This window comes from Lissotriton helveticus, chromosome 9 (genome assembly GCF_964261635.1).
Source record: "Lissotriton helveticus chromosome 9, aLisHel1.1, whole genome shotgun sequence".
Classification (NCBI taxonomy): domain Eukaryota; kingdom Metazoa; phylum Chordata; class Amphibia; order Caudata; family Salamandridae; genus Lissotriton; species Lissotriton helveticus.
Genome location: NC_136070.1, coordinates 1,058,324,634 through 1,058,348,307, shown reverse-complemented (window position 1 = coordinate 1,058,348,307; position 23,674 = coordinate 1,058,324,634). Strand labels below are relative to the sequence as shown.

Here is a 23,674-nt window from a genome sequence, read left to right as displayed (position 1 = left end):
TCTTTAGTCTGGTAATGCTGCCCTCATGAGAGGGGGCAGGGCTAAGGCTTCATGTCGCAGATGGCACATGAGGAATAAGAGGTGGTTGCAGCCAGGCACGGGATTTTAAAAATAATTAAATTGGCGCATGGCGCTAGTTTAGAACATCGCTCCTAATGTGTAGCGGGACGAGTCACCCAACCCAGTTTGAAAAATAATAAAGCAGTCCCAAAACAATGAACAACAATGGCCGGCACACAGGTATAATGTAGTTGGGCTTGCGCTTGGGCAGGGTTAAACACCAGAAGAGGCATGCCGTATGCAAGTCCTTCACAAATGGGTAGAAAGGAAAATGGAGGGACAATGGTGCCAGCAAATGGCAAGCCTATGAGTGGGCTTTAAGCCCAGATGTAGATACAACATATCTCAGTGTGAGACTGTGCATGCACGCCGTCTACAGCGGAGAGCTAAAAAGTCTGTCTTTACTACAAACTTCCCCCTCCTCTCTGCATGCTTGTTCCCCCTCAAACACAAAATGTTCCTTCTCCGCTTTCCTATTAACTTTGTCCCACCTATATTTTGTCCTTTCCTCCTTTCACATGATGCCTCTATTTCCTTTGCAATCTGATTATCATGTCTCTTGCCTTGTCTTCTCCTCATAACTCTTAGTTCCCTTTGATCTCTTATTACTTCTCGTATTTAGAACTTCTCCCCTTTAGTGTTCTAATTCTTTCTGTGTTGAGTCAAAGCTGGCACACCGATGTGGATGTGTACTCTCTGGGTGTAGCCAAACACACACCACCATGCTGGGCACATACCCGGCATAACTGATATACAGCACAGTTCCTTTCCATGGGACTTGCAGGTACACTGCAACCTGCAGGGGATTTTCTGGTGCCCAGCATCACTCCTAATTGTGACACTGGTGTTTCAGATACAATGAGTGGCCCCGTGTACTTCCACTTCCAGTGAATGCAATTAAAGTAGATGTGGGGGCTTAAAAGGTGGTATTTCCAGCATTATAAGTTGCTGAAGAAGCAAAGTGTATCAGAGACATATCGCTGCGAAAGAAATGAAGCAGCACTTCTGAATTCCAGATTAGTAAATACAAAATACTTAGAGCCTGATTACAAATAAAGGTGCTATTTACCACACGTGGTAAATATCGATAAACTGGGGTCTCTATTAATTGGGTGTGATCAATAGCACAGATTATGAGTTATTTGGGAATAACATGCAGATTTTGGTGTTTAACACCCCAAAATCTGCATGCTAAGGTAAACACTGTACATATTTCCCCTGTTAAATTTCGGCAGGTTTGGCCTGCCACATCCAATAATTGTCAGATGCGTTAAATTAAGCCAAACTCATAATTCCGGCCTGTGTGTAAACAGAGGTTTACGCATGGGACAGAATTAATCCCCCAACTCGCAATCAGGGCCTTAGGAACCATGCTAGTAACATTTTCATATGCCAGATCCTAATCCACAGCAATTATTTTGAATCTCAATATGCCAGGTTTGAAAAAAAAAGAAAAATATTAGCCTGAACTTGCTAGGCCTAGGTTTCTGGATCTCTGAGATGTCTTCTTCAAATTGTAAATGTTTCGTTAGAGGGTCTTTTAGGGTTTGGTGGATATTGAGTTGCTTTAAATTGTCAAAGTTTCTCCCTTGACAAACTTGAGGTTTATAAACCCCCTGACTTCTTAAGCAGCGAAAGGAACTGTTACGATTCCAATTGTGAAGCCTCAGCTGGCTCTGCCATCAGAAACGTAGGACCCGGTTTTCCCATTTTAAAGGTGCCCTTCCAATATATTTTTTTCTAGCTAGTTACCCACATGGCATGACATCTCCATAAAGGAAAGAAAATAAGGGTTCTCAGGCACAATAGATAACTCAGTGCACATCAGGGCTATTTAATTTTGATATCTCACAAACAGCTCACATGCTCACCAGGGTCTAAATGGCCTACAGAGTCAACCTCAATGAAGCACCATATGCAGGTCTGCAGGCTTTAGACAATATCTTCATGTTTGTTAATTAATTTACCAGGAAACATAGATGCCTTGTCCAGTAATGGAAAAATGAAAACAAAACGCACTTGCTCTGTATATTTGTTACAAATAAACCATAATAATGAACAGCATTTATTTGGCCAACATAGCTAAAACGAGTGGGAAACTTTTTTAAAGTAAACATCAGAATTAGGGGACAAAGAGACCAGCAATGTTATCAAACAAAATACCGGTCACAATGTCAAACAAAAAATAGCCAGGTTCAAACACAAGTATTTAATGATCAATTTAATGGAAGGGTTTCCTCTTCCCAAGGACCTGGCGCTTCCAATGGGACTTTTTCCCCCAACCAGCAGTGCGCTTTCTCAAAGCGGAGCACTGTTTGCTATGAGTTGGCAGGAATAGTAAAGCTCCTGCCAAGTCATAACAAACAGCTATGTCCCAGGTGGGCACCCCAGGACATGGCAGGAGTGGCCCTGGTGGGTGGCAGTCCCCAGGGCCACGCAGCCTCCTCCTTTTTTTTTTTTTTTACAACTCTCTGGGAAGTTGCGGTCCCTGGGGCTGCGGTGGGGCCTTGCCGGCCCCTCCACATTTCCAACATGCATTGCTCCCGGGGAGGTAGCGGTCCCCAGGGCTGCAGGGGGAACGCACTGCCCCCTCCCGCCCACTCAGATCTACAAAACACAATCAAATCTGTGGGATGGTCTCCAATCATAGCTGTAATATGCGTCCTATATGAGGTAGGTTGGATTGTGACCGCCTACAATTCAGAATTTTACTAACCAACCTATTAATACATAGGTCAGTTTGTAACATTTTTTACTAGTCTCATTTTGTGACCAGTATTTTGCAACCAGTTATTCGAACATCTGGCCATGTGTTGGGTCTAGTGCTCTGAATCTATCCTTCGACGAGCACTGCATTCAAATACACATATATACTCCAAATATTACATTACTAGAATAAACAAAGGGTAATATTTGGATATTCATTATCATTAGCTAAATTCCCAGATGTTATTATGTGATGGATACCGAAGCAATCGCATACTTCTACGTTTAAAGTAGAGGGGCGTCCATTAATGTTTGGCCTTGGGCACAGAGACAAAATATCAAGGCAAGCTTACCGAATTTGATCCTGAGTGCTTATCAGACCCCGGAGGAAAATGGTAATAAGCGGATGTAGCATAAACGTTGTCAAATATGTGTTATTGACAGTGTCACTCGCCTTGAGCATATAGCTCCTGGTTCCACATACAAAGCCTGCATAAAAAAAAAACTGGAAGAAACTCAGAAATGAACTGCTGTGGGATTATGGCTATATTTGGAGCAAATGATCAACTTTGTAAGTTTACAACTTTCTCTGGTTGGAGGAGCATAGAGATATGCTCTCAGCACTGGCCCAGATTGCACCCACAAGTAACACTTCAGGGCGATGGCATGCATATAGTAGAGCATGGTGGAGGATGCTGTTGGAATGGACCTCGCATGCCATTCTGTGCTGCTCTCCTTTGTGCCTGACATTTGTATCGGGTCTGACTTGATTCTAGAACCATGATCAGCCACATCTTGGGCAAGTACTGAATACCAAGTTACCTCACAGGCTTAACAAGAAATGTTTCTGCAGACATGTCCCAATATAATATAAGCCAACACCAAAGGTGCCTGCCCTGAATTCTCACAAGGTAAAACTTTGTCACATCCGACAAACATAAAATGCTTACCTACTCTTTGCTCCTAGTTACATAAGGCACTTTTAGACTTAACAGAAACCACCAATAATAAACCTGTGAAAGGTATGTAAAGGACAGTCCACCTGATGCGCCTTTCAATCTCTTTAACCACCAAGAGAAGAAAAATACAAACATAGTTGATTCTGAGATAAATGTTAAATATAATAGTCCATGAAAACTAGTTGCCCTTTTCCAAACTACTGATGAATTTCATAAATCCTCTTTAGTCGAGATTCAAACCCCTGTCTTTTTGTTCCTGCAGGTATGCGGATGGTGCTTTGACAACTGTGCTGTCTTGTCAGAGGCTGGGGAGCCCAGAAAAGGATAAATATGACAGAGAAGCGTTCTTCAAGTGTGCAGCAAACAACACCAAGGCCTGATGCTGGTTTCTCACTGAGCCATAATCTTTCTTCTCTCGCATTTGTAGTCTCACCACTCTCACAACCTTAAAAGACCATCAGTCACACACCAATAGTAGGTCTCACGCGTCTCATTCACTAGCAGTTTGCACATGAAGCTACACAACAAGTAATCTTGCATAACTTACAACACTCCGACACCCATCAGCGTAGTAGTCAAACACTACTGGAAGCATTTTACACCCCTCTCCGAGACTATCATCCCCACGCTACCAACAGCATTTTCAAACTCCACAGAGTAGAAGTTACAAACTACTGATAACAACCAGCCCTCACCCTCACAGACCTCCAACCTCACACCACAAACAGAACTCTCACATCCTTCAGAGGCTGGCAGTCACGTTTTGGTTGCCACTGTAAAGGGTTAATGCAAACCAAATTAATTTGTCCTGAAGCACAGAAAAAAACAACAAGGGATTTCCCTTAAATCGGCAGTGGAGGCAAGCTCCTCAAGGGAAGAAAAGAACCAAATATATACCCTACTAAGCACAGTACCTGGTATTGGTGACATTACATTCTCACAAAGTAAACCGGTAGCTGCCTAGCTGTGTCCATGAGAATTAATATATGGCTTCAAGAGTAACAAAAACGTAAACTAGAGCGGCTCAGCGAGCTTGTTTGGAAACAGTCCCGTCTCAAGTGCAAGGCGCAATGTGGCTTAGCCTCACAGACGGGTACTTCCACTACACAATGTGAGATGTTAGAATTAGCAGCACAATGTGGCGGTCACAGGCTACAGTACACTGTTTCAGTCCTCAAAGTGGCAGTCTCGCACTGATAGAATGCACACCTTTCACAGGCTAGAGATCTGAAACTTAGACAGCACTCTCGTATTCTTCACAGCAGCAGTCACATATTGCACGCCACAATTTCATGCCCCTCACAGACTAGCACTCACTCAATCCCAAGAGTACTTTCACACCCTCACAGAGCACTAGTCTCGCGCCGTTCACAGGGCAGTACTTGCACCTTCCTGGAAACAGTCTTACACCGCCTCAAAGACGAGCAGTCGCACACTACTGACAGCACTCCCACCGCACTCTCACAACCTGCACAATAATAGAAGCTCTTTAGCACCCATCATAGACTAGCAGTCACAAGTTGCTACAGTGCTTTCACATCCCTCACAACCAGGATCACGTACAACCCTCACAGACCACCAATCTCCCACTATCGAGGTTACTCGAATCCCTCACAGAGTATCAATCACACACTACAAACAGCACTCTCCACGTGCCTCAAAGGCTAGCAGCCCTATACAACCAACAGCATGTTCCCACCACTCACAAAGTAGCAATCACACTACAAAGCAGGCTTACACGTCTAACAGACTAGTAGTCTCACCTGAACTTCAGCCCTCACAACCCTCACAGAGAAACAGTCACTGTATAGACAGCACTCACATCCCTTACCGTGTCTGAGTCTCACACTGCAGACACCACTCTCACCCCTAACAGTAACATTCTAGCAGAAGCACTCTTACTCCTCTGAGAGTAGCAGTCTCACAAGACTGACAGCAGTCACACACTTTACAGACCAGAAATCCCACTGCCAACTGCATTCTCAAACTCCGCACAGAGTAGTGGTCACGCCACAGAAGCACTTTCACACCTCTCACAGACAGTATTCACCCACTTTCAACACCACACTAACACCCCTCACGGTCTATCAGTCACATACTACCAACAGCACTCTCATGCCCTTCACAGAGTTGCAGTCAAACACAACCAGATCTCTACACCCCTTGCAGACAAGCAGTCTCACAATAATGACATCACCATCACACCTTTGGGAGCTGCACTTACACAGTAACAACAGGCACACCCCTCACACAATTGCAATTACACTAGAGGCAGCACTCTCACCCCCCTAAATGTAGCAGTCCTGTGCTACCAACAGCACTAAGGCTAGCAATCATACTACTGATTCATTCGTATACCCTTCACAGATCAGATATCATATTACAGACTGTGCTCTCACATCCCTCACAGACTACCATTCACACACAAGAAAAGGCACACTTACATGCTCCACAAGCCAGTAGCGACATATTAACAGTGCTCTCACGTCACACTAGAGACAGCACTCTCACACTCGTACACAATCACCTAATTTCCCAAAAGTGGCCTGGTGCTCCAGGGAGCTCTAAGACAGTAATCCTGGAACTGGAGTCTGTACACAAGCGAGAGCCAGGAGTCGGGAAACCAGCAGGTAAGTATAAACAAGCATTGGTAAATGCACTAGGTATCGCCAACGTGATTAATAAAAAGCAGTTTTTGTTGTAAGTTGTAGCTTGCTGAGTAGTTGTACAATAGAAGTTACAGAAAGTCTGTTCAAGTGTTATGACTTGTTTATGTAGAAAAGGGCAATATATTGTGCTGTTACTAGTGGTATAGTGCGGGTAAGTAATAGCAACATTTTTAAAATGAAAGATGGAAATAATACAATTAATTGGTGTAATATCACATTATGTGTTTAGAGGAGTTATGACAACTTTTGGCCCCGGTGCCACTGCACCTACTGCACTATTCAAACCATGCAAGGTAACTTCAATTGTGACTTCCTGTTTTGTAGTGAAATATTTCAATATTTGGTGTTTAGAGGGGTACCTAGGGCGTTTGGTCCTGGTATCACTGCACCTGCAGCACAATTGAAATCATGACCCTAGTGCCTGCTAGATAACTGCACTTGTAACTGCCTGTTTAGTAGTAACATTTATCACTGAGAATGTGGGGCGTGGTATCACCCCACTCCAGACGCACAGCTTTCCTTTGCGCATACCAGATATGCTTAAAATTATTCCAATTAAACCAACATTGTTTACTTGTATTTCATCAACGCTTTATTCCATGTTTTCCATAATCGTCCTGTCACATGCAAGACTCTCTATGTTTCCCTTCATTCCTTAATGCTGTAGATATGCCTGCTGGCCTTGTTCTAGAGCATGGTGTGGTACATAGGTGTTTCTCGAACGACAATTTTCATCACCCAATGCATTTCGGGCCCATTGTTGGCCCTTCGTCAGGGGTACTCTGCAATTTTAAAACATTACTATTAGACTGCGCCATAAACACTCTCGTTAAGTACACAAACATATAATGATAACTTCAGTTAAACACGTTGGTAACGTTTTGCCCTCTGAATTCAAACATGGATAAATGCCCAGTCTTCCATATTGTTAACACAGTTGTGAGAGATCCGAGTGATTAGAACTTAAGGGGTGGAGGGTGAAAACATTCAGAATATGGAAGACTGGGCATTTATCCATGTTTGAATTCAGAGGGCAAAACGTTACCAATGTGTTTAACTGAAGTTATCATTATATGTTTGTGTACTTAACAAGAGTGTTTATGGCGCAGTCTAATAGTAATGTTTTAAAATTGTAGAGTACCCCTGACGAAGGGCCAACAATGGGCCCGAAATGCATTGGGTGATGAAAATTGTCGTTCGAGAAACACCTATGTACCACACCATGCTCTAGAACAAGGCCAGCAGGCATATCTACAGCATTAAGGAATGAAGGGAAACATAGAGAGTCTTGCATGTGACAGGACGATTATGGAAAACATGGAATAAAGCGTTGATGAAATACAAGTAAACAATGTTGGTTTAATTGGAATAATTTTAAGCATATCTGGTATGCGCAAAGGAAAGCTGTGCGTCTGGAGTGGGGTGATACCACGCCCCACATTCTCAGTGATGTATTTCTAACACGTGGCAAATGGGCAGTCCAAGCTTCCGGGCTAGCACGCTTACAAATGGAACACTAAAGAACTTTGGATAAAATTTGATAACCGGTGTGCACTCAGTCATCTTTTTTGTAGTAGTAACATTTAGCAATATTCTGCTTTTAGTGGGGTCCCTAGAGCTTTTGGCTCCAGTCCCACTGCACCAACTGCACCGTTCAAATGAAGTCCCTTTTAACTGCAAGTTAACTGTAATTGTGACTGTCTGTTTAGTAGTCAAATATAGCTATATTTTGTGTTTAGAGGAGTACTGACAACTTTTGGGCCTGGTGCCACTGCACCTGCTGCACAATTCAAATCATGGCCCTGTTGTCTGCAAGGAACCTGCACTTGTAAATTCATGTTTAGAAGTAAAATATAGCAATAGTAGGTGTTTAATGGGGTACGTAGAGCCCCTGGCCCCGGTGCCACTGAACCTGCTGCACCATTCAAATCAAGTCCCTTTTACCTGCAAGCTAACTGCAGTTGTAACTGCATGTTTAATAGTAAAATATACCAATATTAGGTGCTTAATGGGGTGCCTAGAGCTTTGGGCCTTGGTGTCACTTCACCTGCAGCACTATTGAAATCATGACCCTAGAGCCTGCCTAAATAACTTCACTTGTGACTGCCTGTTTAGTAGTAACATTTAGAAATATTCTGCTTTTAATGGGGTCCCTAGATCTTTTGGCTCCAGTGCCACTGCACCTGCTTTACCATTCAAATCAAGCCCCTTTTAACCGCAAGATAACTGCAATTGTGTCTCCCTGTATATTGGTAAAATATAGCAATATCAGGCGTTTAGAGGAGTTCTGACAACTTTTGGGACCGGTGCCTCTGCACCCGCTGCACCATGAAAATCATGACCCTGTTATCTGCAAGGTAACTGCACTTGTGACTGCCTGTTTAGTTGTGCATTTTAGCAATTATTCATTTATTTATTATTTATTTATTAAGGAGTTTTATATATCGCTGCCTGGACCCGAGGGTATCGGAGCGCTTTACAGCAGTTTTAATGCAAGAGTCACACAATAAAGCAGTAGTATACATATTGGTTCAGAAGTCCCAGTGTGATGTGCAACATTAAGGTAGGGAAGTCCTGCGATCACCTCGTTGAGTGCACGCTGTCTTAAGTTGAACCTCTTTCAGGGAGGAAGGAACAAGGTAAGGGTTGGGGAGTGTAGATCTTAATGATAGTTCCAGGGTGCTGCAGAATGCAGGCTTGTGTGCTTCGGCAGCGGCTAGCGGTTCGGCAGAGAACGGTGAGGAAGAGGTCTTTTGGGTGTTTTTTTAAGTTTACAAAGGACCGGATAGTCCTGATATTAGCTGGGATGCAGTTCCAGATTTTGGGCTCATTTCCCTCGAAGGACCGTGCAGCGTTTTTTGTTTGCGTGTTATCGTAAGGATGAGTAGTAGGGTATTGGAGCTCCTGAGGTTCCTTGTCTGACCGTCCCTCTTGAGTTTGGCGGCCAGGTAGTCAGGTTTCCCTGTGTGCAGGGCTTTGTGCGTGAGGCAGGCAGTTCTGAGGCTGGTACGCAATTTGACTGGGAGCCATTTTAGTTCTCTGAGTGCGGGTGAGATGTGATCATATTTCTTAACTCTGGTGACCATTCTGGCTGCTGCATTGAGAGTAGTTTTGAGGGGAGCTAGGGGGGATTTTGCTGTACCCGTGAGGACTGCATTCCCATAGTCGAGTCTGATAGCAACAGTGATTGAAGGGCTTGTTTGAGGTCCTTGAGCGGGATGAAGGGTTTTATTTTGTTAAGTAGCTTCAGATTGGGTAGGCACTCTTTGCAGAGCTCTTAATGTGTTTGGCCATGTCAAGATTTAGGTCTAGGGTGATTCCTAATGATTTTACAAAGTTAGCCAGAGTGAGATTGTCGTTAAGAGCGTCAATTGCTTTTAGCCATTCTACGATTCGAGGGTTCTCTTCTTTGTTGGAGATGAGGAGGATTTCTGTTTTTTCTTGGTTGAGTTTTAGGTTGTTTAGTGAAAGCCAGTGGTGGACTTCTCTTAGAGTGTCGTTGAGTCACTGAATGTAATCAATGGAGGAGGTTTCGAGATAGATGTGGGTGTCATCTGCATATAGGTGGAAGGGGATATAAGCTTTTTTAAGTATGGTGGTGAGGTGTTCCATGTATATGTTGAACAGTTGTGGTGATAGCACTGAACCTTGGCGGTCGTAAAGTTATTGATTTTTATCCTTTGGGAGCGGTTGTGTAAGAAGGAGGAGAACCAGTGTAGGACCACCTCATCTACACCTACCCTTTCTTGCAGAGCCTTGATGAGTAGATTGTGATCAACCATGTCTAAGGCTGCCAATAGGTCCAGGAGAATGAGGAGGCAACATTGGTCGATATCAAGAGATTTGTGGATATCGTTATCGGGTTTTAGTGGGGTCCCTAGAGCTTTTGGTCCCCATGCCACTGCACCTATTGCACCGTTCAAATCAAGTCCCTTTTAACTGCAAGATAACTGTAATATAGCAATATTATGTGTTTAGAGGAGTTCTGCCAACTTTTGGGCTCAGTGCGACTGCACCTGCTGTACAATTGAAATCATGACCCTGTTGCTGCAAGGTTACTGCACTTGTGGCTGCCTGTTTAATAGTAAAATATAGCATAGCTCTTGTACATTAAGTCCATTTTTAATGCACAATGTTTATTACAACATTTTGAATTTGATTGTAATGACCAAATAAGATATGCCCGATTCACAAAAGTAATCTGAGACAAAATCATTTAGTAGTAGTAAAGTTAGGAATCCTAACTTTACTACTACTAAATGCCTTTTGTGAATACCGAAAGTCGTAAAGTTAGGATTTTGTCTCAGTTTAGTATAGTAAAGTTAGGAATCGTATCTTTACTCATATTAAATGCCTTTTGTGCATACCGAAAGTCGTAAAGTTAGAAATTTGTCTCAGATTACTTTTATGAATCTTGCCCATTGAGTTGAAAAAAACAATCCGATAATGCCTACAAAGTGCAAAGAAAGGTACTGAGACATGAATAGGAAATGCTACAGACATTCTAAGGCTAAAGCATCTGCTTTACACAACCAAGTAATAAAAAGCAAGCATCCCAGCATACAGGCAGAAGCTGTCTTCCTTCTCCTGTGAGAAGAGATCTTATCTTGACAGGGAATGGGGGTCAAACAGTGTGAACAGCTTTGTTAGAAGTATTGTAAGCGAGTGCATCCAGGGGCAGATAAAAAAGAAAAGTACCACATAAAAGCGAACTGATAGGCGCCTCCTTTTAAGATATACAAAATGCAAGGGATTTTGAAAGCACAGCGCAGGTGAAACCTAAAAAGCTCTTAGATTTTTTGTGTGTATGCACGTTTGCTTGACAGTGGGTTCATGCATGAATGCCTACGTATTTATGTCTATAGACATGTATATCAGTGCAGTCCTAATTCCCAGGCCCACCCATGGTAAAATGCTGCCTTCTGATCTTTCTGCCTCCCTGGTCCCTTTCCATCTCCCTTCTTCTTTCCAGGCCCCAGTTTCCAATGCCCCTCCCCTTTCCACTTCTGCTCCAAATTCCACCTTCCCATTCTCTCTCTGCCTCACCTCCTCTCTATGCCTCCCCTTCCCTTGTCTGCCTACCCCTCCCTCTCTCCTATCTCCTCTCCCCACCTCTCCCACCCTATTTGTTCCCTCTCCTCTTTCTCCTCTACCCTCAGTCTGCTTTCTCTAATATACAGCATGGTGTGCCTCAGGGTTCATCGATCAGCCCTATTTTATTTAATGTCTATTTAAGACCTCTAATTGATGTTATTAAATCACACAACATTAGCATAGTAAATTATGCAGATGATACTCAGTTAATCCTATCTATGGAGGGTGAGAACGCGACCTCTGGGGAGGTATTTCATGAGTGCCTTCGGGATACGGCTTCCTAGTTACGAAAAAACTCATTGCAATTCAATGCCGGAAAGACAGAGGTGATATACTGTGCAGCATCTAAGATTCCTCCGCCCTTTACTGACAATTTCTGGCCTCCGGAAACGCCAACGGCAATACAGCCAGTGCAAACAGCTTGGAACTTGGGCTTTATATTTGACAGTAGACTTACGTTAGAAGCTCAGGTAATTAAGACGACGGCCTCTTGTTTTGCAATTATCCGGTCTCTCTGAAAAAAAATTCCTCTACTCCCTTTTCAGGCTCGGGCTCAAGTTGCACGATGTACAATACTTAGCAGGCTCGATTACTGCAATGCCATTCTGCTAAATTCTCCTGAATTTGTGCTGGATAGATTGCAGAGAATCCAGTCAGCAGCTGCCAAACTAGTACTAGCAACACTCCATTGGCTCCCCTTGAGACAGAGAGTACAATTTAAATCTCGCTGTCTGGTATTTAAAGCTCTTCATGAGACCGGTCCCCTATCCCTGCGTAAAAAATGTGGCTGGTACACTCCTTCTAGAAGTCTTCGCTCCTCTTCGGCAAGACTGGTGAGGATACCTAAATTTAGAAGAGTCAGAATGGGAGGTAGACTGTTTGAAGTTGCAGCGGCTAAGCTCTGGAATAGTCTGCCCTGTGAAATCAGACAAATTCAGGAGCTACTCCCTTTCAGAAAAGCCATTAAGACCTGGCTATTTCCCACACTCTGGTGCCGCCATACTGTACACACTCTCACTGCTTGAGCTGTTCAGCGCCAGGATGCCTGCTAGGCGATAGTGCGCTTTATAAGTCCCATAAAATCCATACTAATATAATAAAGAGAGAGCCCAAACCTTTGAGGCGGGTAATCTCAGGAACCACAGCACCAATCACAACACCCAATACAGCGTTGGAAAGGGCAGTTGCAGCAGATGGACATAGGCTATGCAGACGCCCACCATATACATTTAAAAGGTAAAAGAACCGTGCCAGCAAAGTAGTCCCTTGTGGACGTGTCTGCGTTGTGCTGTGGGCGTGTGCTGGGGGCATGACAAACGCTGGGGGCGTGTGGTACGTTCCGCCCTTCATGCCATGTCTCATATCATGTGCTAATCCCACCCTGCTCCTTTTAAATACCCCTACACCCCATAATCATAACCCACCCTTACTCCTTAAAATACCCCAACACCCTTAAACACTAACCCATCTTAACCCTATAAATATACGCTGTACCCGAAAACCCAAACCTATCCCTAAAACCTAAAAATACCCCTGTACCCCAAAACCCAAACCTAGCCCTAAAGCCTATAAATACCCCTGTACCTCAAAACCCAAACCTACCCCTGAACCCTAAAAATACCCCTGTACCCCAAAACCCAAACCTAGCCCTGAACCCTAAAAATACCACTGTACCCCAAAACCCAAACCTACCCCTGAACCCTAAAATACCCCTGTACCCCAAAACCTGAACCCTTAAAATACCCCTGTACCCCAAAACCCAAACCTACCCCTGAACCCTAAAAATACCCCTGTACCCCAAAACCCAAACCTAGCCCTGAACCCTAAAAATAACCCTGTACCCCAAAACCCAAACCTACCCATGAACCCTAAAATACCACTGTACCCCAAAACCCAAACCTAGCCCTGAACCCTAAAAATACCCCTGTACCCCAAAACCCAAACCTAGCCCTGAACCCTTAAAATACCCCTGTACCCCAAAACCCAAACCTACCCCGGAACCCTAAAAATACCCCATACCCCAAAACCCAAACCTAGCCCTGAACCCTAAAAATACCCCTGTACCCCAAAACCCATACCTATCCCTAAACCCTAAAACTACCCCTGTACCCCATAACCCAAAACTATATCTGAACCCTTAAAATACCCAAACACCCCAAAACATATACCCCTATACCCATACTTACATTATCCAAACATTTTTAAAAAAACATGCTTTTACCATTCATGCATTTACAACGAATTTTGTTGTAAATGTATGCGTGGTACAAGCATATAAAATGTAATGCCATGCTTATAATGGCATTGCGGAGTCATGGTACCTTCGTAATGAAAGTATGTGGAGTGATGGTATGCGGAAAGAAAGTTGCGGAATAATGGGTGTTTACCCTCCCTCGGTAAGTATATTGGTGGCACGGCGGCCCACATCTCCAGCAACATACTCATATTTTTTCACCACCCATTTGAAAAATGCACAGGTCTCTCTCATTGATGGCCAGCACCGACATACACTTTTAGACACACCTCCCGCCACAAGTTCTAGAATTGCGAACTTTAGAGCTGGGCAGCTACGTTCAAATCTCGGCATCAGCTCAACATCCTGTGATTCCAGGCAAATCGCTTTGTCTCCCCGTGACTACCACAAATGAATGTGTTCTTCTGTAATGTAAATTGTGCTCATGCCATGTTGTCGAGTTCGCGCTATATAATATTGCAAGGAAAAATAAAGTGGGGAAACCCGAGTTCACACACTACTGAACACGCACTCTTAAGTGCATCAGCAGTGCACTGCGAATCTGAGCTTTTCACAGGCCTGTCACAGATAACAATTGCTATCAAAACGAAATCCTACAAAACAATATACTACTGGCCGGCAGCAATTCATACCCAGACAACGTCGGGACGGGCTGCTAGTAAAATAAATAAACAAGCATTTACAATGCAACGGTCTCGGCATTGCAAAAGTTAGAGCTATTAGCATTGTAAATGAACGCGAGTTTAAGGTCTTGACATTGTAAATGACAAGGTCTTTTATTTATGTTTTAAAAACCAAAACATAAATAGAAGTCATTGTCATTTATAATGCCACAAAATGACCTTATTTCACTCGAGTGTAGCATTTACTGTCTGGCACCTCCCTGCTCTTCCCGTTAGCTGCCTATTCCACAGGAACCCTTGTCCCTTAAATAAACCCTGACTGTTTAAAAGCTATTCTGTGACCAAAGCAAAATAACAACACAACACGAGGCCTCAAAAAAAGTTAAATTACTAAAACAAGGGAGTTATTATCAGTAGATAATTCCAGTTGTTGAAATAAAATGATGTGTTACTTTACATGGCTGACTGGAACTATTAGGCGGGGACAGGCTTTAAAAAAATCGAATCATGTAATTTTGAACAGAAGAGGTTAGTGGGCGGGGACCTCTGTGGAAGCGAGGTGTTCAAGTGTGTAGGCACAGGCACTCAATAGCCGCGTGCATTAAGCTTCTGTATACCGCTTTGTTCAGCAGTTCCTCGAAATCTAAACACTGTCGTGCTCAAGACAGAGGCATTAGATTAATTTCTGATACAACCCTATGACAGGTTTGCTAACCTGCGTGTGTCCTGGCATCACTATCATATTCCATTTCAGACCAGAAATTTTGGGCCGAGCGCGGAGAGACGATGCGTTGTGGCTAAATAAAAGTTCGTAGCTTCCGCCACAAGAGGGCTCTGCAGAATTCTCCTCTCTCCGCTCGGCCCATAAAACGCGTTTTACGAGCAGACACTTCCAAAACAATAGCACATTAAGTATGCCCATAAAAATGTTTTAAATACATTGATAAAGCTTTGTTTCCCACCCCAGGCTCAATGATTTCCACGGTGCGTGCAAAAAAAATGGAAAAACTATGACATTCCCACGAGAAAAATAAAATAAAACTCAGCAATATAAATGATTGCAAAGTCAGATTACCCAATTATTACTAAAGGGCTAATTCTGGCAAGCGGATTGTTTAACACAACAATCCGTCTGGCTCGCCAAACGTCAAGCACTTATCACGGTGTAAATGTACGCAAGATTCGTCTGCTTACGCAAAGCAGTACACGAAATTTTGCTGCGTCAAGCAGCAGAAGCACGTATACAGCGCTTAGATTCACCAGCTCAGAAATGTGACTGCCACCCAACTCTCTGGAGCTTCTTTCATAATTTCCTAAAGGTGAAAGGCTGAGTCAGCGTGAAGGGACTTGAACATTGTGACAGAGGGTACAGAAGCGGTACAAAAGGGGGGTGGTGATGGACGGAGCATCTGAATCAATCAAACAGTCACACCCAGTCAAAAGATCTGGGTGTAATCCATCACCGTTCTTTAGCCCACTCTGCCACCCCAGTTCAGACATGGCTATATGCAAATCAGTCTGACCCTGTGCCTAATGGGAACAGTCCAGCCCGAACTGCAAAGCCATGTCTTCACTGGACCGGAAACAAGCTTCCGAGGACCGGTTTCTGGCATTCCAGCCGTCTTCAGCCCGGCTTGCTTGAATCCAGTGGCAAAGTGAGCAAGGGACTCACGTCTGAGCATACCCTGCCACACTTATGGCGGCCAAAAGAGGTACAAAAGGGGGTGGTGATGGACGGAGCATCTGAATCAATCAAACACTCACACCCAGTCAAAAGATCTGGGTTTAATCCATCACCGTTCTTTAGCCCACTCTGCCACCCCAGTTCAGACATGGCTATATGCAAATCAGTCTGACCCTGTGCCTCATGGGAACAGTCCAGCCCGAACTGCCAAGCCATGTCTTCACTGGACCGCTTCGAGAGGGTACAGAAGGCACATTAATGCGGGGATGTATAATTTTTTTAATTATTATTGTTATGAAGGAGTGTTCTAAAACGCGATGTGTCACCCTTCAGTTACTTCAGAGCGCTGATGCATAAACGAATGCTAGCTGGATGGTTAGCTGCAAGCTAGAGTCTAATAGAGTCAGGTAGGTTATCAAGAACAATGTGCTTCAGAGACAACCCTTCTTTGATATCGCAGCGTCGGATTCCGAGCGTGCCTCGCGCGTTTCTCATCTCCTGTCAGCCGCGCGCCCCTCTGCAGACTCCCCCTGCATTCCACAGAGGCGCGCGACGCGATCCGGCCTGCCATGCATGCCGTGGAGACAAGACCTGGCCGCACGCACAACGTTATCCTATGGAAAAACGCTGCGCGCGGCCAGGTCTTGTCTCACTTCGGCGTCTCAGACTGCTGAGACGCCGACAATAGTTCTCTGGCGAGAACGCGCTTTCAGCACGTTATAGCCGAGACCTAAAAAGGAGGGGTGGTCTGGCCATTTTTCTCATGTGGCATTTCCCTTGGTGACTTGAGCCATTGGAGGCCGGTTTTTGAAGGCCCAGGGCCATTACTTTTGACAGCTCCCTAAGGTTAATTGAAAGAAGCACAACAGGGGATTATAAGTGATAGAGAAGAGAGAGAACAGAAACGGTGGATGGGGAGAGAGAGTAGAAGAGAGAGGCAGAGATAAGAATATGTGTATAGAAAAGAGATAGAGAGATTGGAAGGCGGTGTACCTAGGCACATGATAATCTGAGGAACATCCAAGAGCAGAAGAGGATAGTTAACCAATACATCCTGGAGAATTTGAGCTTGGAATACCCCAGGCAGGTTTAGGGATCCACTGGGGAAGGGGGTGATGTGCCGCAAGATAGCAGCACATGAAAACTGGTTCTTCATTTTCAGAGTCACAAAGAGGGCATAGATTAATGTGCAATTTGCAAGACTCTCTGAACATGTTTTACTTTGCAGGGTCCACCTCGCGTAGAGTGAGTGTATACCCTGATGTTAATGGAATACACACTAATTCTTAAAATACCCCTCACACACCAAAAGGGCCCTTGGTGTCATGCTTCATCATCGGGGTCTTCCCGTCCCGCTGCGGGACGGGGCAGTGCTGCGACAAGCGACTACGCTGGAGCACCTTTAGATGGGGGTGCTATGTGAGTGGAGTGAGTGTCAGTGAGGTCAGGAGTGATACATAAAGTGATGTTAAAAAATACCTGGCCTGGTGGTAAGAAAAATTATTTAATAGGCACCGGCTGGTATTGTTAAAAACGTGTGATGCGGAGAAGTTAAGCTGGTTAATGGGCTTACTCTCCTGTGTGGGTCAACATGTTTCGGGGCGTGGAGCCCCTTCGTCAGGACCGGGAGAAGATCCCCCTGTCACTCACTAGTGTTACACCACAATAAAAAAAAATTAAGTTGGGTGTATGTAACACGGGAGCCGCGGACGAAGGAGGAAGCACCGCCGTGCTGGGGGTTGAGTGGACCCTCTAAATACCCTTCTGTCTAGTGCTGGCTCATGGGGCATTGATTCCTCACTCTAAAAAGCATACTACATCAGCAAATCTGTTAGTAGTAGGAACTGTGTAAATATAAAATATATAGCTACACACATTGATAAGACATTTTCTTTACACTTATATGTACATACGCCTTACTTAAAAAAAATGTATTGTGGTGTAACACTTGTGAGTGACAGGGGGATCTTCTCCCGGTCCTGACGAAGGGGCTCCACGCCCCAAAACATGTTGACCCACACAGGAGAGTAAGCCCATTAACCAGCTTAACTTCTCCACATCACACGTTTTTAACAATACCAGCCGGTGCCTATTAAATAATTTTTCTTACCACCAGGCCAGGTATTTTTTAACATCACTTTATGTATCACTCCTGACCTCACTGACACTCACTCCACTCACATAGCACCCCCATCTAAAGGTGCTCCAGCGTAGTCGCTTGTCGCAGCACTGCCCCGTCCCGCAGCGGGACGGGAAGACCCCGATGATGAAGCATGACACCAAGGGCCCTTTTGGTGTGTGAGGGGTATTTTAATAATTAGTGTGTATTCCATTAACATCAGGGTATACACTCACTCTACGCGAGGTGGACCCTACTGATTAACGGTACTTCAGCAAAGAGGAGGACGTGCCCACCTTGGTGCCACCCAGCACCACCTCTTCACTCCCCCTTTTGATTTTTCTTACATGTTTTACTTTGCATCTCTCTTCTTAGAGGCAGCAGCAGCTCCTACGCAATGGTGGAGGAGCAACACCTCATTGGCTCAGAGCTAGCAGCTGACAAATTAAAAAATATATTTTTCTATTGTTTTATTTTTCAGCTGCTGGCTGAGCCAGCGTGTGCCGGGAGGGGCGGGGCATGGGAGGTGAACTTTAAGTGTGCATGTGAATTTGGCCACCCGTCTCAAGTGGACCAAACTGACATGCACGCTTAGGTTTTTCCAACCCAGCTGTTTTCCACAGCCGGGTTGGAGAATCATCACAGCCTCCCTGTGCATCAGTGAGCACAAGTACTATATTGTGAAATAATGCATATTATTGGATGCACAATTTGCACACACACAGAGGACACTTACCGAGTGGCAGTAGGTTTAAGAGGCTCTCAACATAGAACTATCAAACAGTCACTGTTGTAAAACCTAACCAGGTCCTGACTCCAGGTTCTGAAATATTATGCAAATATGATTATGAACTTTCTTTCCATTTACATGAGGTAGACTGAACTAGTTAACTTAACAAAGGTAAATAAATACATGTGGGAAATCAATGGACCCTCCAAATGCTGATCGCCAAAGGTGTATTATAAATCGATCCGTTCAATCAAAGACCTGAAACATGCAGGGCCCTCCTTGTAATTACAGCATATATTGCGAAATGTTGCTTTGCGGTGCTTGTGTATGATGGATGAGTCCCCATGGTCTCATATAAATGCAAAGCAGCGTGTTGCCTTTGTTAATTAGTGCTGTCACGCTAAATAAATAGATTTTCGCATAGATTACTCCCGATCTCAACCCTTTAATCACATCTCCCTAATCACAGTTGTGAGGCACTTACAACTGAGTGCTGGCAAGCTTAAACTTTCTATTCACATTCAAGGCTGTAGGGGCCTGTCCTTGCTAGTTAAAGTAGCAGACAGAGTGCATGGTGCATGCCACTCTACGGCTAGCGCACAGTATTTATGTACGGAGGTACAACACTTACACCAACTTAGAAATACGTTAGTGAGTCTCAAATATTCAGCAAGTCGCAAAATTTAGTTCCGAAGGAGAAATCTAGTTTTTCAGTTTATATTCTACAGATTATGAAGTCTTCAGAATACAGCTTTCTGTTACACATTTGTGCATGGCACTGGAAATCATGCAACATTTATTTCACCCTTTGGGGCTTTAGGCCTGGTAGTTTCTCAAGGCTTCATGACCGCAGACGAAATCCAACCAAGGGAAACAGTTACTGCTCTGAGACCCCCTCCTCCTGCAAAACACAGAGGACCTTTCTCTTCCCACACAGAACCATAGAGGGACCTCAAAATCAACCTACATTTGCCTTGATAAAAGTCCCAGCACTATTTGAACCTTTTTTTTGCAAAATCAAGAACCATAAAGCGTTTCTCTGGATGGACCCGGAGAGATGCTGATCCCCTAACCTAATCCACATCTGAGCCTAATAAACTAAATACATTCAATAATACGTGAAGCACATTAGGCTCCACAAAAAGGACAGAGAATTCTTTAGCATCAAACGATGAAGGTTTATGAAATGGTGATGGTTAACAGAAGGCAACATCAGGTTAGCAGCAATTTATGATCAGAATGAATATGCTTCAATTAATATATAATCAAATTAAATGAAATCTCATGAAGTAGAGAATGAACCAGCATGGGGTAGCCTCAAAGGGAAGGACAGAGGAAAAGTAATTCCTCTCTCTGAGACAGCACGCTGAAAACGTATTTTCTGTTCTTCTTTAAAGATACACAACCCTCTCAAATCTTACTGAACTACATGCAGTTGTCAAAAAGACTGTCCAATCAGGTTAAAGGGAAATTATACAATTACATACCCGATAGGTTCTTAAGGTTTCCCACTATACAAACTTCTCTCTTAGTCCTCCAAACGTACTCTATCTGTAACAAGATAAGCCACATGGACTAGCCTGCACACTGCAGGTGTATCTTGAATGTGCTATTTATTAAAACAACATTCCATGATAATTATAAAGAAAAGGAAACGTTTCTTCACATGGGAAAGAGTGACAAAGAACAGCGTTTCCAGCAGCATTTGAACTTCAGCTTCACTAGAAATAAAATACTTACTTCACAAATCAAAGATGGAAAGCAATGTTAACTCATTTTGAAATTTAGGCCAACATTAGCTGTAATAAAATCTAAACGTAAAGAATTATAATTTCTCTCTACAAATAGCATTAGCGTGACTAGGCATACGTTTAATGTCATGTTGATTCAAAACATTTTATATACGTATAAAACCTTCTCAACTACATATTGCAATGTGTGAAACATGTGTTGGCTGTTGCCCAGTGCCCTGCACAAGATGTCACAGAAAACTGTCTACTGAAGACTAAATAATGTGCACAATATAAAATCCTGCACAACACTATGTCTTGGTTGTAACTACATTTTGCATCTAGCTGAATAAGTCAGACTCCATAGGGAATAGCTAAGTGCTTGAAGCTTGTTACATAAAATAGTACGCTTAATGAGTTCCTACTTAAGCAAAAGCTACCAGGCACACTGGAAGAACAAGATACTTACCTTTGGTAATGCTCTTTCTGGCAGACCCTCTACCTAAATGCATACTCCTCACCTTAGAATACTCCCATAGGGCCAGACTGGATATGGGCCTACGTTGACTCCATCCCACCCAAAAAGTGACAGAGCTGCATATAAGCAGCACCCCAGCGCGCTGCCGTCAGTTTCTTGCTTGTTTCTTTCCATGCCCACAGACACAAAGCATGATTGAGTGGTAGAACCGGTGTGTAGATTGCCGGTCTTTTTAGATAGTATGAAGAGGCCACTCCACAGAACGGGGGTGTGGCAGGGCAGAAAACAGTGGTCAGAAGAGAAAAACAAAGTTACCTAAGGTAAGTAACTAGTTCTTCTGAAAGCTATTTCTAATCACAGATTCATAACATTAATATAGATAAAAAACGGTAAGTAAGTTATTGCATAATTTACTTAAAGCCATTTACAACAAAAATATCTACTTCATATACAGAAGAGATAATAAGATGGTTCTCAAACATATCAGGATATGCTGCTACTGATAATACAAATATGTTAGTCTGCTGTACCCAAGTAAAAAACCATATACTCCTTGAACCAATGTGTTCAGTATTGTTGCCTTGGAAACTAGATTGACCATGAATGGTTCTAACATCTAGAGACTGAAATATGTGTATTCCTTAAATGTATTAGGTTGGGCCAGAAAAAACGATGTGATCATTAGTTTCTTACATTAAAGCACATGATCTGTTTAGTTTTTTGTTGGGTTCTCTTCCACACCATGCACCTTCAAATTGAAAAAGTGGTATGTAGAGAAGTCTGAATCTAAGGAAGTAGATTTTTGTTTGTTATTCAAGAGCAGAGTGCTGGCGTTTCATTGCAAAGGTCTTGATAAGACAGTGAGAGTTTTTTGTATAGTTTTAGCTGGGCCATATTCTCCTCAAATTGATCTTGTCTAACTGCTTAATTAGCACTAGGTAGCAGTGAAGGTAGTTGAAACTTGGTTAGATGTGAAGTTATATCTAGATTCTTTGGAAATACTGAAGATCTTGAAGTGTGTATCACTTAAACTTTAAACAAGTTTGTTTGGTGTTTCTTCCACCAAGTTCAAGCAGTTGCAAATGTACTTTACTTAGCTTTGATCCTTGAAAGCTGTTAATGAGTTTATTCCAAATTCAAGTCTTATGAGGAGTAGTAAAGCTTAATTTGATTGCTGACCATATATTTTTTTATGTTGCTTCTCCAGTTTGGTTATTATTTATTGATGAAAAGTCACACCACCATATAAAAGTATTGGGGTATTTTGTGGTCATTAAGGCCATGATGGTAGAACCAATTGCCCCACCTCCAAATTACCTTGAATATCGCTTGATAGAGTTGACTGCTTCCATCGTTTTATTTGTGGCTTGATTGATGTGCTGGATCTTGGTGAATGTTGTGTCAGTTTTACACTCCAAGGTAAGTGTTACTGATTGTCTGTAGTATTTTTGTTCTATCTACGGGTCCGTTAATGTTGTTGCTGCAGCCTCTTATTGTCATTATTTTAGTTTTGGTGAAGTTTAACTTCAGGTGATTCTGATCAATAAATGTCTGTAAGCGAGTTAAGGGTCCTTGAAAGCCAAGTCGTGTTTGCAGTGGCGGTTGGTGACCCACAAAAATGGTGAGTCGAAATAAATAAAATTAAACCTACATATAAACATTTACATTTCAAAATGGAAAAAAAACCTTTCACTTACCTTCTTAGCCTGCAGCACATCCTCTGTGCTCTCCAGCCGGCTCCAGACTCCTCCAGCGCGAGGTTTCACTGCTCCTTATCCAATCCAGACACTGCTCTCATGCTGCGTGAGAGAAGTGTCTGGATTTTCTGGAGCAGGCTGCTTCAGCACTCCGAAGAGCACTGAAGGCCTGTGCCTGCTCCCCAACTCAGCTGTCTATGACAGCCGGGCTGAAGAGGTTGAATTGTGCATGTCTGTTTGGCCATAATAATGTAGCCGGCCAAACCAACATGCGCAATTCACAGTGAAAGGGCAGCTCGTCATTGCTGTCAATGGCACACTGGCCTGCCCTGCCCTCTCTGTTCGGCAGAAAGCCGGAAAAATACAATTGTAATAAAATCATTTTATTACAAAAAAAAATTTTCAGCTTTCTGCAGCTGTGTGGGGACAAGAGTGGAGCTTTTCCGGGACCCGATGCTGCATGATTATGAGAGGATAATACGGTTGTCTGCATATACTAAGTACAAAATCAAGGGGCTCCAAAGCTTCGGCGCATCAGCATCACCTTGATTCTAGGTGTGTACAAGATAAGCAAAGTATAGGGAGAGTAATATGGGACTAGAACACTGCCTTGTTTAAAGCAATTCCTAGTTGGTATTTTAGGAATTACCTTGTTGCCTTCGGACAGCTTCACCTGAACCCATGTTCCAAAGTGTTATTCTTTGTTAAATTTTTGCCACAGTCTACTTCTGTTAACTCGGTCAAACGTGGTGAAAAAGTCTATAAAACACATGAATACGTTCCCCTTTTTAGGTCGAGCCTTCGCAGCGCATGCGCTGCAAAGGAAAACAACCTTTTCCGAGCGCTTAGGCTTTTCAGCCAAGCACGTGCA

At 43.4% G+C, this 23,674-nt stretch overlaps 1 protein-coding gene across 3 annotated transcripts in view; it reads left to right on the top strand.

Moving 5' to 3' along the window:
* Nucleotides 1-23,674, top strand: part of HRH1 (histamine receptor H1) — a 558,032-nt gene that overhangs the window by 510,673 nt on the left and 23,685 nt on the right. For all 3 annotated transcript variants that reach the window (XR_013601116.1, XM_078661413.1, XM_078661412.1), the window contains one exon: nucleotides 3,988-6,355. The gene's annotated coding sequence lies outside the window, so the exon portion shown is untranslated. The remainder of the gene's footprint in view (nucleotides 1-3,987; nucleotides 6,356-23,674) is intronic.